This window comes from Strix aluco, chromosome 14 (genome assembly GCF_031877795.1).
Source record: "Strix aluco isolate bStrAlu1 chromosome 14, bStrAlu1.hap1, whole genome shotgun sequence".
Classification (NCBI taxonomy): Eukaryota; Metazoa; Chordata; class Aves; order Strigiformes; family Strigidae; genus Strix; species Strix aluco.
In genome coordinates, this window is record NC_133944.1 from 15887918 (window position 1) to 15900854 (window position 12937).

At 39.1% G+C, this 12937-nt stretch overlaps 1 long non-coding RNA gene across 1 annotated transcript in view; it reads left to right on the forward strand.

The window, feature by feature from the left end:
• Positions 1-12205, forward strand: part of LOC141929835 (uncharacterized) — a 33649-nt gene extending 21444 nt beyond the window's left edge. Inside the window, exons 2-3 of the long non-coding RNA XR_012625117.1 lie at positions 6830-6918; positions 10548-12205. This is a non-coding gene — a long non-coding RNA (uncharacterized LOC141929835). The remainder of the gene's footprint in view (positions 1-6829; positions 6919-10547) is intronic.
• The last annotated feature ends 732 nt before the right edge of the window (positions 12206-12937 follow it).

Here is a 12937-nt window from a genome sequence, read left to right on the forward strand (position 1 = left end):
CCACTGGTATGGTACCTATGACAAAAGTTCAATCATCTAAACATCCACAGTGTTAAGACAAGCTTTAAAGAGCTGTTTAACTACAGCTGGTACTTAAAGAAGTCAAGGTAACTTCCCTGAGTGAAATGTAATTGTCATGCCTGGTAGCATGACCATGCTATAAATAAGTCTGTCAGCATCTTCATTATAGTCCCCACTGCCAGGGGCTGCTAACTCACCTCTTTTACATTTCGACAGCCTCAAAGAAGACAAACAAATTAGTGACTCACATGTCTATTTCTGTACTAAAAAAGGAAGAACAAGTTAAACTGTTTTTAATCAAGAGAATATCAAGATGCTGACAAACTTTTAGGATTTCATTCACATTTTCCTCTGAACCGGAGCTTAATGTATTACCTTAAAAAATATAAGTGGAAGAAATGGTGTCTCTTCATGAGACAAAGACAGGCTGATGCAGTTTTGCACCTTGGTAAGACCTTGAAAAGTGGAACAGCCACACTATCTGCATTTAATGAACAGCTGCTGAGTACTTCTACCTGTTAGTTTACAAGCCTTTTACCAGACCTATTAGTACACATTACTTCTGCTGCTGATATCCATAAACACATAAGAACAAAGGTCCACACTCATAAACAATGAATATGCCTAATTTAATCTTGCACAGACCTTTGAGGAACTTACATGTCCATGACCAACAGTCCTGGGAATTCCTTTGTCCAGTTGTTTCCTCTGGGTCCCAGAGGTACACGACTCTCTGGGCTCCACAGTGTCAGCCAGGATCAAACTGAGCAGTATGCTCACATCTGGACCCAACCAGTGCAAGCAGCAAGCACCACATGGGCTAGTCCTAGTAGGCACACTGGATTTGGCTTCTTAAAAATGAAATTATGGACCCTGCTTCAAATTATAATGTTTAACACCTAAGATAGTACTCAGTAGACTGGGCTGGTCACAGGCAGTATTCTGTGTCTGCATGGTAGATCCGCCTAAAAAAAAGAAACAAAACCTGGAATTAAAATTCATACATCAAGTTCTTAATAACTACTTCTTGTGCTTCAGAATTAAAATTCATCCTTATAATCATGCTTTAGGAGAGGCAGTGGTCAGAGGTTCCTGCTATGCGGAGTCACAAGTGTAAACTTTAGACCATTTCTGCTGAAAAGGGTAGCTTTAAGGTTGAATTCGAACAGCAAACAGAGTAAAGACAGAAGAACAGAAAAAGACATGGCTGACAATCACTTTCTGGAGAATGAGAACCACAGTGACAAGGGAGGGCAAAAGTGCTGAGGAAGGTGATGACTGCATTGCCGTGACATCTGGGAAGTAGTTTGGTCATAAAAAACTGCTCAGCATTAGCAATTATAGTAGCTTTTCTTTGACATTGCCCCTGAAGTTTAGAGGGAATATCATTGATTTCATAATGAAAGCTATTCATTTTGCAAAGGTTTATTGTAAAGTGTCATGAGGAAAGGCATCCTCAAGACGCTAAGAAATATAATGAAAAACCTGCAAAAAGGTGTAAAGAATTCTAAATCACTGCATTGTCTAGATATTAATGTAAGTAGGTACTAAATGCACTGGGTGATTAATGCTTTCTTCTCCTTAAGGAAAGAGAATTACTAAAACAGTATTTAAAGAAATGCAGGAGTGAATAAAACCAATACTAGCAGCACAGTGATTACATAGGAAACAAGACACAGTAAAGCTAATGTGCTTTCTCAGATAGGATTTGATCTAGAAATTGACAGCTAAAGCTATTCAACTAGGCAACACGAAGTCTTCATTACCTTCACATAAACCACTGTTTATCACTCAAGTACCTTGCTAGCTCCGTGTGTGTGTATATACACTATAGTCTATTCCCCATCAGCAGTGGGGTGAGAAAATTCTCGACTTCAGTAATTCTAGAAGAGAGTTTCAGCTTATCAGGGAGCTTTTTTGAATTGCTTGTTCAAAAGGATTGCAACTGTTATTTGTCACCATCCTGTAGTCAACAAAAATGTTAAGGTTTTGTGAAATCACAGAAGTATGAGCTTCTTGAAGAAGAGACTACATGTCTATGTCTACTCTGAAGACCCTCTCCAAAGGAAAACAAGGATGTCTGTGTCCTGGCTGCTTATTTTGTAAATAAGGCTCCAGACAGTTCATTGGTATAACCAAAAGATAAAGGCAAAGCTAAAAAAGAAAGTAATATACAGGACAGGATTTTCTAGACTGGTATGAACTTCAAATGGAAAAAGAAGAGTTTTTGGTGTTTTATAGGACATGTCCCAGACAGCTTCAGCACTATAAAACATGCTGGCTCCCAACACTTCAGAGTGTTTGCTTGGCCAACAAGACCTTGATCCCTGTTCTTCATGACAGAGTGTTGCATCGGTGCAGACCCTGCTGTGGCTCTCTGCAGGCACAGCAGTCTCCACAGCTTGTAGGGTTGGGGTTGAAGTCGGTATATTTTATATACAAATGCATAACAGATATTCAAGGTATTACTAATATTAGGTGATGTAATTATGTAACTTAGGACCATGCATCCAGACTCCTAGATTTATTAATATATTGTAGGTCTTGTGTTTATTTGGAAGGAAATTTATATATCAAGCACTCTGAGTAGTGGTGTGGTATGTACTCAACTTCTATTGACTCACAGCTGGTTGGAAGTAATTATATGATTTCTCAATAAGCATCAGAAGTCAGCCATAGAGTTCAATTATTTTGACATAAGAGATCAATAACAGGAATCTGAAGCAATTATAGGCCCATGATTCAGAAGTTGCTTGGCTAAAAATGATCACACGGTGAATCGGTCCCTGACTACAGCTCCAAGTTCAATCGGTAGTGTGGTTCTTTACATCAAAGCACATGTAATCAATGGTTTATGCTATCAACGTAAGCTGTTATTATTTTGCATTTCCAGAGCACACCTCGCACAATGGGCTGCATCCTGGGCTGAACACATCCTTTCCCAGAGTAACTCTGAATGTAATACTGAAATCTGCCATCATTCATATCTGTGAAAAGCACAGAGATAACAATGTACATTCACTTTTTTAAAAATCAGCATCAACATGCTGTCTCTCACATTAAATATTGATCAAACTTCTGAGTCAACAAATTTTATCACTGAAGCAAACAGAAGGCAGTACTGGGATGGCCAGTGTCAGGGCCAGTCCTGAGCTACTGTGCTGGACACTCTTCCAAAGCACTCCTGCTGCCCCTTCCCTCCCAGAAAGTGGACTGGCAGCAAGCTCTGCTGTCACAACTCGGCTGTGGCCAAGTCATTACCACGTGCTTCCTAGTTCCACTCCACGCTGCCTCCTGTCTGCTATCCCAAAGTGACACTGCTAATACCTAAAAGTGTCAATAATTCAGAGGTACCATATCTCTTTTATGGTTGCCTTGTTCCTGGTGTCTTCTCCCAGTTTCTTTGCTGTAATAAGCAGACAGCTGGCACTAAACACCAGTGGTTTTTCCTGCATATGGTAATGATTTGACATAAAACAATAATGTTAAACACAGTTAGGTACAGATATGACTCTGGCAGTTTACCTCCTTTCCCATTTCCTTCTGCTGTCTTTGAAACAAGTCTACAGCAAGCAAAATTGAGTAATGAAGTATTGCTGCTCTCTTATTTTATTTACTAGTTCTGCTGCATCTGGATGGACATTGACTGCTGTTTCATCTGAATGGGCCCAAACAGGGTCCACCCTTAGGAAACTGAGACACTTCCACTTTTGCATTGCAATCATTACATTCCAAGAATGTGGAGAACAGTTCTGGTGTATAACACATTAGCCTACCATGCAAAAAAAGGAAAAATATTTGTAATTTCGGCTCCAACATTTGGTGCTTAGGGTCACAGAGTAGGCTGTTCAGTAATGTATTAAATAGCAGACAGTGTGTCTAACAATTTGACTAAGCAAACCATAGAGCTATGCTCAAAATGCATTGCTCTATTTGTTTTCAAATGACTTGTTCAACTAAGTAAAAAACCCCAAACCCAACAGCAAAAAAAACCCCAAACCTAAGAAGGATTTTTTTTTTAGTAGGTTCAATAGTTTGGATGTTATTCACCTTGGAAATGAACATGTAGTCAGTCCTTGTGCAGATAATTAAGAATTCTTCTGTGTCCCCCTATCGCTGATAGTAACCAGAGACCATGGCTGCAAAAAGACAAGACAAAAACCTTTCCCTTTTTTCTTCCTTTCTATCCTAATTCAACAGTCAAAATACTGTTATTTTGAATAGTTTAACCGATACTAGAATGGGTTAAAAACAGGAAAAAAACTATAATGGAGATACTGTTTATATTTTTTTCTCCATCAACAGTCAAAACTTTCACATTTTTTTTTTCAAATCCATAAATTTTGACCAGCTTTGCTCACAAAAAAACCCCCTGAAAAGTAAAACAAACTCATGCTACCGAGAAGTGTTAAAGACCACCGTTCAAGTTTCTTGGACAGCTGACTATCAAGAAACCAGAGCTTTCTTTAGAGGCAACCAGAAAAACTGTGTGTAGACAAACACTTGAGAAGCATAGCCTATAAGAAAAATAACATCTATCTTTTAAGCATTGCATCTGTTTTATATCCTCAAGAGCTATAAATTAAGTTGTTGATTATACAGTAGTATCACCACAATACCAGTGTGGTGCTAATCAGTCATGATAATAGTGCATATCTAATTTTCAAGTGGGGTTTCATTAAGTGGACAAAGATCCCCACTTGTTCAGAGCATCCAAATCTGCCTTAAAGGATGTGGCTATATGCTGGTTGTGCCATATGGGGACTTCTGAAATTAGAGCTTTGCACATGCGGGTCCTTGTTATTCTCCCAAAGGCTGCTCCTGTAAGCCACTACCCATCTGTGTGTGCAAGGTCACAGCAACAGCTACTCATTCCTTTCGAGCACTTCTGTGAGCAAGCTTGCTTGGAAACTCCCAGGCCTGTTAAAGCTAAAGCATGCCAGCAACACAAGCGGCCAGCCAGTTTTTCAGAGGAATCTCCCAGTCTTGGCATTTCTTGTGTCCTTTGTCCAGGGACAGAACATTTGTTTCTTGAAACTGGAGCAACCAGTGTAACTCTGCAGCCAAACCAGGTCGCACTGCCTGGACTCCTTCCTGGAGCCTCTGCCATCCGCTTCCGCACCAAGGCTCATCTGCTTCCTGCATGAGGCTTTCCAAAACCAAACTCCTTTCTGGCCTTTCCCCAAAGAGCCACTCACTCCTAAGTTTTCCCTGACCACTGGGACACAACTAAGAAAAAGTGAGACTCAGGCCGCCTCTGTTAAAGGGAGGTAACATCTCCTGCTGCTTGACACCAATATGCAGGTTTAGCACTATCCTGTGCTTTCTGCCATGGTTTTTGCTCTTTCATAAATATTCATATGTGTATTTTATTTGTGGTTTTTGGTTAATTTGTAAAATTTGAGGTGAAGTTATTTTACTTTTTCCTTCCTTGGGTTCTGTGGAAGGTATCTGTACCATTCTGCTTGTGTGAGCACTGACAAATCCATCCCCCAAGAGATGACTAATTAGTCACAGGGAGGCCTAAGTCTCATTCCTAAGGAAGGAGGTAATGTCATAGTGGCAAAACCTGTCGCCTTTGCCTGACCAACCTGAAGGGAGAAAGACTGTTACTGCACAGTCCAATCCATTTGTGTGACAGGGGAAATGATACTGACTTACCTAGGGTGGAAAAATGTAATAATCTAAAAATATTCAAAGAGAAATCGTCTCCAAGCAGTGCTAACATTTTCACAGGCAGCTCTCTCTTCCAGTGCCACAAATGAATCAAGAGTATCAGCAACTAAGTGATGGGTGGTTATTTAATGAGTTAATCTCATTAGGATATTTGAACTCTCAGAAGAGGCTCAACCCATTAGCTACATGAGAGCTTTGAAATGAGCCTTTCAAAAGGACTATAAGAATATATTAAAAAGTGGTTAATACACTGTGGACTTTACCAGGCTGTCTGGCAGGAGGAGAAACAAGAGGTTGTGGCTGGTGAGCTTCTTTGCAAGCCCTGCAGCCACAGTAGCTAATGGGCCCCAGTCACCCCTAGAGCCCACCAAGTAACATCACTAACAGTTTGGATTCCTGTTGTTTCTAAGGTTAGCTTTGCTATTCTGTGCAATTTCACCTTGCTTCCCAATTTTGAATCCTACAGCTTTACCTGATCTGGATAGTTAAACCTGGACTAGTCTTACTTTGTATATAAGACCAAAAAAAAAAAACCCCATAATAATAGTTCTAACTTAAAGTTACTTAACCTCACATTCTCCATAATGATGGTATCCCCTCTAACCCTTTCTTTTTTAAACTTTTAATTTAATTAACATAAATGCAGATTGCAATAAACTAAATTAAGAAGAACAGCAGAGTCGCATCTAGAATAGCATAATGTCATTACTCCGATTTCAGTGGCATACCACAGCTTACACAATTGTACCTCTGGAATTTACATTGTATAACTGCTTTCTGCTCTTTATATTTACTTATATTAGCTTCAGTAGAATTATTTGCATCAATGAAGTGAACAGTATTTGACCCTATAACATTAAATTAAAGGCATTAATAGCAGAACCTATAGACTATCTTCCAGCAATAATTAAAACTCCAGGCAGAATATTTTTTCCATTGTCATAAATCACAATGAAATGTGGATACCTAATGTCTGATTATTCAGATCTGCTCCACAAAAGCAGTCACAAAATGTCCACCACATAACTGCTAATGCTAATTGCATTTATTCTATGGTTTTAAAAGCAGTGATATGAAAGGTTCATATTGTTTAGAGTATTGTAAAATGTAACTGCTAAGTAATGCTTTTCAGGCGTTTGGGGAACATTATTAAAGTGCATTTCCATGCTGCAGCTGCAGGAGTTGGAATTATGAAAGTGAAGAAGCTGTAAAATTGAAAAGGTCAGTAATGACATTCATCTATTCCAGCTGTCAAATCAAGGGAATGTTAACAAAACTAGTCTCTGGTAGAAGAGCTAATTGTCTACTTGTATTTTGGCTGCCCCAATACGCATACTCTACTGTGGCTAATCTATAGGAAAGACCACACTGAAACAGCACATCATTTTTGAACAGGCCTCTTGTAAACAAATGAACCTAATTTCCCTAAATTAGCAAGCTCTAATGTCTCTGTAACCCCAGTCAGTCTACAAATCAGCCAAATGTTTCAAGTCAGTGTTTAAAGAAAACAATATGTGAATGAAGTTCTTATACTCCTGGAAAGAAAGTTCAGTTTTCAGTGTGCTGGGAGTACAGGGCAAATTTTAAATTTTACTCTAATGTATTCCTGCAAGCAGAAATTTTAAAGTGTCTCCTATCAAGGCATGTTTTATTATAACAACATATAGAAAAGTTTCTGTCACAGACCAAACCTTTTATAGATGACCTGAATTTAATGATCCCACAGTGTGAAGGACCTTCTCTTCAACAGTCCATTCCCACAAGGTGACAGTGCAAACATAATACACCTAAACACAGATTGTCAGTGGAGAACGAGTCTAAGACCTTTGTTATTGAATGACAGACCCCTGCCACGTGCAGGAAGAGCCCTCAGCAAGGAACAGTGAGAGACTTGTGCTTTTTATGATGCACCAAATCCTGCCTTACACAGAGAAGACACTCCTCAGCCAGTGAGACCAAAGAAAGGGCCCCGGATCTGTAGCATGCCATTCATTCAAGGGAATCCAGTGATTAATCTACACAATTTTATTGGAAGCCTCTCTGGCTATTTTCTATTCCTCTTTGGTTTTGTGTTTTCACCCTATATGCTGCAGCTGTTACCAGAGGTCTGTATGTGCAACTTGAACAACCACACACAGCTGACACTCAGCGTGAGGACTGTATTCCCATCGTGCACATACATGCCACCTCACATTTTTATTTGCCTTGTGTTACGCAATACAAATGTGACAGAAACAATCCAACTTGACCTATGACAACATAATATTAGGTCAGTATGTAGTTTTCTGGGTAATGTTTTAAAAATCTTCCTGTTATCTGACTTTTTTCCTATGAAGTATTGCAAAAGCTAGAAACAATACTGACAATTCATTAAACATTCAGGTGTACAGTTGCAATCCTTTAATAAATGGAAGTGACCTTCAAAACAGACATCCCAAAGATTAAGAGAACTTCTCAAAAGATGGCATTTGTCACTAATCAATGACTTGAAGAACTTACAATCTTCCTAGAAATGAATACAAAAAAGACCTTTCAGAATTACACCACTTTAAAAGCAAATAATTCACAAAACCCACATAAAAGAACATTAATGAGCTAACAAAGCAACAGAACAAAACATCAAACAAGCAAATTGAAAGGATAAATCCCCTTGTGTTTATCAGTAGCTACATCCATGTCTGGAGTGCCAGAAAGCCACCCGCACATCCACCTGCTGTTCCCAGGGGCTGGATGATGCTATCAGCATTAACTACATTTCTTTTTTTCTGATATTGTATGTCAAAATATTTATAACATTTTACAAATGGATTTCCTTTTTCATAGTCACACAGTTATCTTGGCTCTAACTGGGTCACTGTATTGGAACAGATGTAATCTCAGCAGAATACTGTGAGAAATCTGGGCTACATTAATGACTGATCCAATTACAGCAGAAATCTCTAGAAAACCCAGATTTATTAAAAACCGATTACAATGTACTTCGAGGGACAACCAGATGGACAAGCCAGTCTCAAACTCTTTAAGGGCACTGGAGCTGAGAGGTGCCTATGCCATTGCCTACGTAGTTGGAGAAATTCCCATTCTGAGGATATGATGAAAAAGCCAGAGACTCACTGCAGACATCTGGGGGTACTGAATTTAAATGTGTCCTATCCCGGGAAGCAGCATGGCTTATGCACTGCTGTGAGGAGAGGGTGACAGAGGAAAATGTGTCCAAAAGAGAATGACAGAGCAGAAATCAAGGAACCCTTGGCAGCTTTTTGTCCAAGGAGAGTATTTACACAAAAGAACACATTATGATTTAATATCAGGTTCTCTTGAAAAGCTACATTTTTTCTCCTGAATAGGAAATAAATGCCACCTTCCAAGTAGCAATCTGACCCCACATTTAAGCAAACCCAACAATCTGCAACAGATTTGCACCCAGAAAAAGAGAATGAAAACTACTTGAGAAATCTGAGTATAAACAGCTCCTTTTACCACTTCAAAGGCTGGTAAAATTTCACAGCATTCTCTGTGATCTTAATAACACGCTTCGTCAGAGGGGCCTGCCCTTGCCTCTAGTAAAACTGCATCTTTAATCCCATTAAGGTAATTTGGATCTAAGAGGATGTCTGAAGTTAAACATTTAGCTAATTAGGAACTTTGCTGAATCAAGGTCTTTTTTTCAGCTAAATATTTTACCTGAGAATATATATTAAACAGTAGAAGATAATATTTCTCATTTACAGAACTTCCTGCCAGCGCCAAGCTAGTAAATATTTACATTTCAGCCACTTTGATAGCCAATGTGACCTTTCTGTTGTACACTTTACACCTGTGCTGTATTTTACTTTCTGTGTTAACATTCTTTCTGGTCCATCTTACATTAACAAGCAGTATTTAAATATATGCAAATTTCATATTTTAGCTGATGTTTTAGGAACATTTTTAAGGTCACCCTGTTTGATCTATCACGCAGACGTAGCAAATTTATGCACCATATATCCTATCTCCACTTGTTTTTTACCTACATCTGTCTTCTCTGATTGCATTTGAATGGGGTTATTTACTATTTTAAATAAAAGATTTATGCCTTAGCTGTCAGTTTTCCTTTATTTGAAAATTTAATTTTGTTTCTAGAAGTCTAGATTAACTTATTAGATTTAACTGTCCCTTGTGTGTTGCAGCAATAGCAGAAGTATATTTTCCCTTGTGGATATAGTACATAAACAAAATGCTCTCAACTTAAAAATAAAGAACGTTATTACTCAGACCAATACAACACAGCCAGTCCAGGATACAAAAACTGGTGTTGTCATTTTTAATAATGATGGTGAGTAGTGGGAATTGACTAATAACTATGACAACTCACAAATCCAGCAGCCTCCAAAACCTGGAAATGCTTTGAAGAAAAATCATGTTCCCCCAACAATGTCCCCTACATTTAGGTTAGAGAATATCCTTTCACAACACAGCACCACTGGGACACACAACTTGATTCCTGATATTCATGGATTTATTTAAATGAGGCAGAAATGAGACTCTGCACCACTGTTTCCAGTTAGTCAGAGGCCTATTTATTGATTCAGTGTGGTGTTTCACATCTTCAGTGTGACATGTACTTTAGCATCTCTTGGCAGTGCTACATTCATAATATTGTTTCTCAAGCCCTGGAATTTCAGGGCTTTTCTAAAAGGATAACTGACTCATTGCAGTTGATGCCTGTGGTCCTTGCAATGCTCAAAATAGCTGAGTTCTCTGGTGGGGGGTGGGAGTGGGGTGGCAGGGAGGTGGGTGTTTGGGGAAGGTTAATCTTTTCAAATGTGTTCACACATTTTGACCCTTTTTCTCCATTTTTTCATTTCTAGAAAAGTACCTGGGCTTCTGACCAGTTCTGTTATTTTCTCTTCATGTTGCGATATCTACGTAGACCTGGACAGAACCTGTTTTTAATCAACCCCTGCACCTCTTATAAACACTAAAAACCTACAGCTTCTGATTCTGCACTCTCAATAATATGCACTGCTTTTGAAAGTGTTTCTGTATCAATAAAGGTCATGGTCAGGACCACCAAGAAGTTGCAGTATAATGATGCCAAGAACAGAGAAGGCAGAAAGCTGAACTTGGCTATGTTAGTAGACCTTCAGTCACATAGTGGCAAATTGTGTCCCAATTCACTTTGTTAAATACCAAACATCATTAGCAGAGGGCTTTTGAGGAGAAATAGGAATTCTTTATACAAAGAAAACAAATGCATGTACATGATGGCTTTTATCACTCACAAAACATCAGCTAAGAGTTGAATGGCATGTATGACTACAAGGCCCTCTACTCTCCCATTCAGGGCAACACAGCAGCTATTTAATATAAGCAATGATGAAGAAAACCATGGCCACCAGTAAAAAAACAAGGCATTAAGAGAGGCAGAACAGGGCAAAGCTGAACCTGTTCAGCAGTCTTCAGTCCGTGCCACTATATGCATAAAGTGCTATCAGATCCAAGCAATCAGTACTGCAGTAACTAGTCAATCTTCACACCAGCCCCGTAAAAACTAAGTGAAAATACCACAAAGCACCATCTCCACATACATGATACTGTCAACACAGAAGTGGAACCCTCCCAAAGTTCCTGAAAAATCTTGTCAGCTCAGAAACACTCCAAGATGTGCATTTTAGACACAATCATGAAAATGAGCCTCCTGCTCATATCCCGGTGGAGAATACACATGAACTGTATAACATCACGTCCGGCACGGTATGACCACACTAGTGGAGGTACTGGGCAGGTAACCATCCAGCAGGGAAGGCTCACGCTTATCTGCTCTCTTGATAGCAGGTTCCCCTGCTGAGGGGCATGAATAAATCCATTCCAGCCTATCTCTTCTGCTGTGATAGCAAAATTTATCAAGGATGTGTTACATTAAATCCTATGCCAATGACCTTTCAAAGCATCATATAAGACAGAAAATAAAAGGGTAAGACCTGCATGGAAGTACACACTTAAAGGTTTCTTCATCATGCTTAAGAAGTAGAATATATTATCCTGACAATTATTTTGTTACAGAAAGCACCTTCGAATACCAAATCAGTTGTATAAACCACTGCACCAACACAGCTGAAAAGGCTGCTCCTCCTCCAAAGTAGTGTCGCTTTGATTTAACAAGTAATTAATGAATACATAAACCCTGGACAGAACTTTAATCTATCCCAGTGCCAAATAATTAATCATTCATTCCACGTTTAATCCTGTTCTGATAAATGTAATTAATATTTCAGCATGGCACTGCAGAATAGAACAGTACCTGGGAGCAGAGAAAGGCAGCCTTCCATTTCTCCCTTGTAACTCTGAAGTGCTAGGCGCTGTCTACAACTGACAGGTAATCCAGAATACAGTGTACCTCTGCAGCTGTAAACCAGGGTTTATGCACAGCATGTATTGTGATTGTAACGAGACTTCTCTTCCTCTGACTTGTTATTAAAAAAAAATGTAAACAAAACCCAAGAACTATGAAAAATAAGTCGCCTGATCTTAGTCTACCCTTTTTCTGATCTGACAACATTTGGGAAACCAGAGCTTTGCACTAATGTCTTGGTCTATACAGTGTCACTGAACATATGCCAGGGCTGTGGATAGAGAACAAAGCATGTGCAGATTGTCTGCTTCTGTCCACAGAGAGCAGGGCTGGGAGTAAAAACAACTGGATGAAGATTTAAGTCCTAATTTTACTGCAGGAAAACGCTGGCATCTTTTTTGAAAGCTTGAAGTGTAATCAAGAAATGTGTTGATGTGTACAAAATTAAATTGCAGGAAACCCTATGTTGATTTTTTTCAGGGTGACACATCTCAGGAATCCATATATTTCAGCAGACTTTTGCGAGGAAGATACTATAACAAACAAATTGCCTTGGGATCCTGCTGCCCAATTACTCAGAAACAGAGAGGCATCCCTTCAGAATTGTCTTCTTGCTCAGCATTCTCCAGTATGGCCACAAATTCTTCCCTCTAACCAAATTATAACTATACTATTATCATTTCTTCTCATTCAAATGCAGAAAAAGATACCCTTGATTGATAATGCCAATTGCCCTGATAAGTTTTTACAGTCCTTACAAGAAGTCCAGCTTGTGGCACAAAACTCTCCCAGAGCCACATACTGATGCTCAAAGGCAGCTGTAATTCCTCCCCTTCCTAAGATCCTATATTAGGCTACTATCCCAGCTATCATTAACCTAATTCTCCATTATGTCCCAAATCAGTA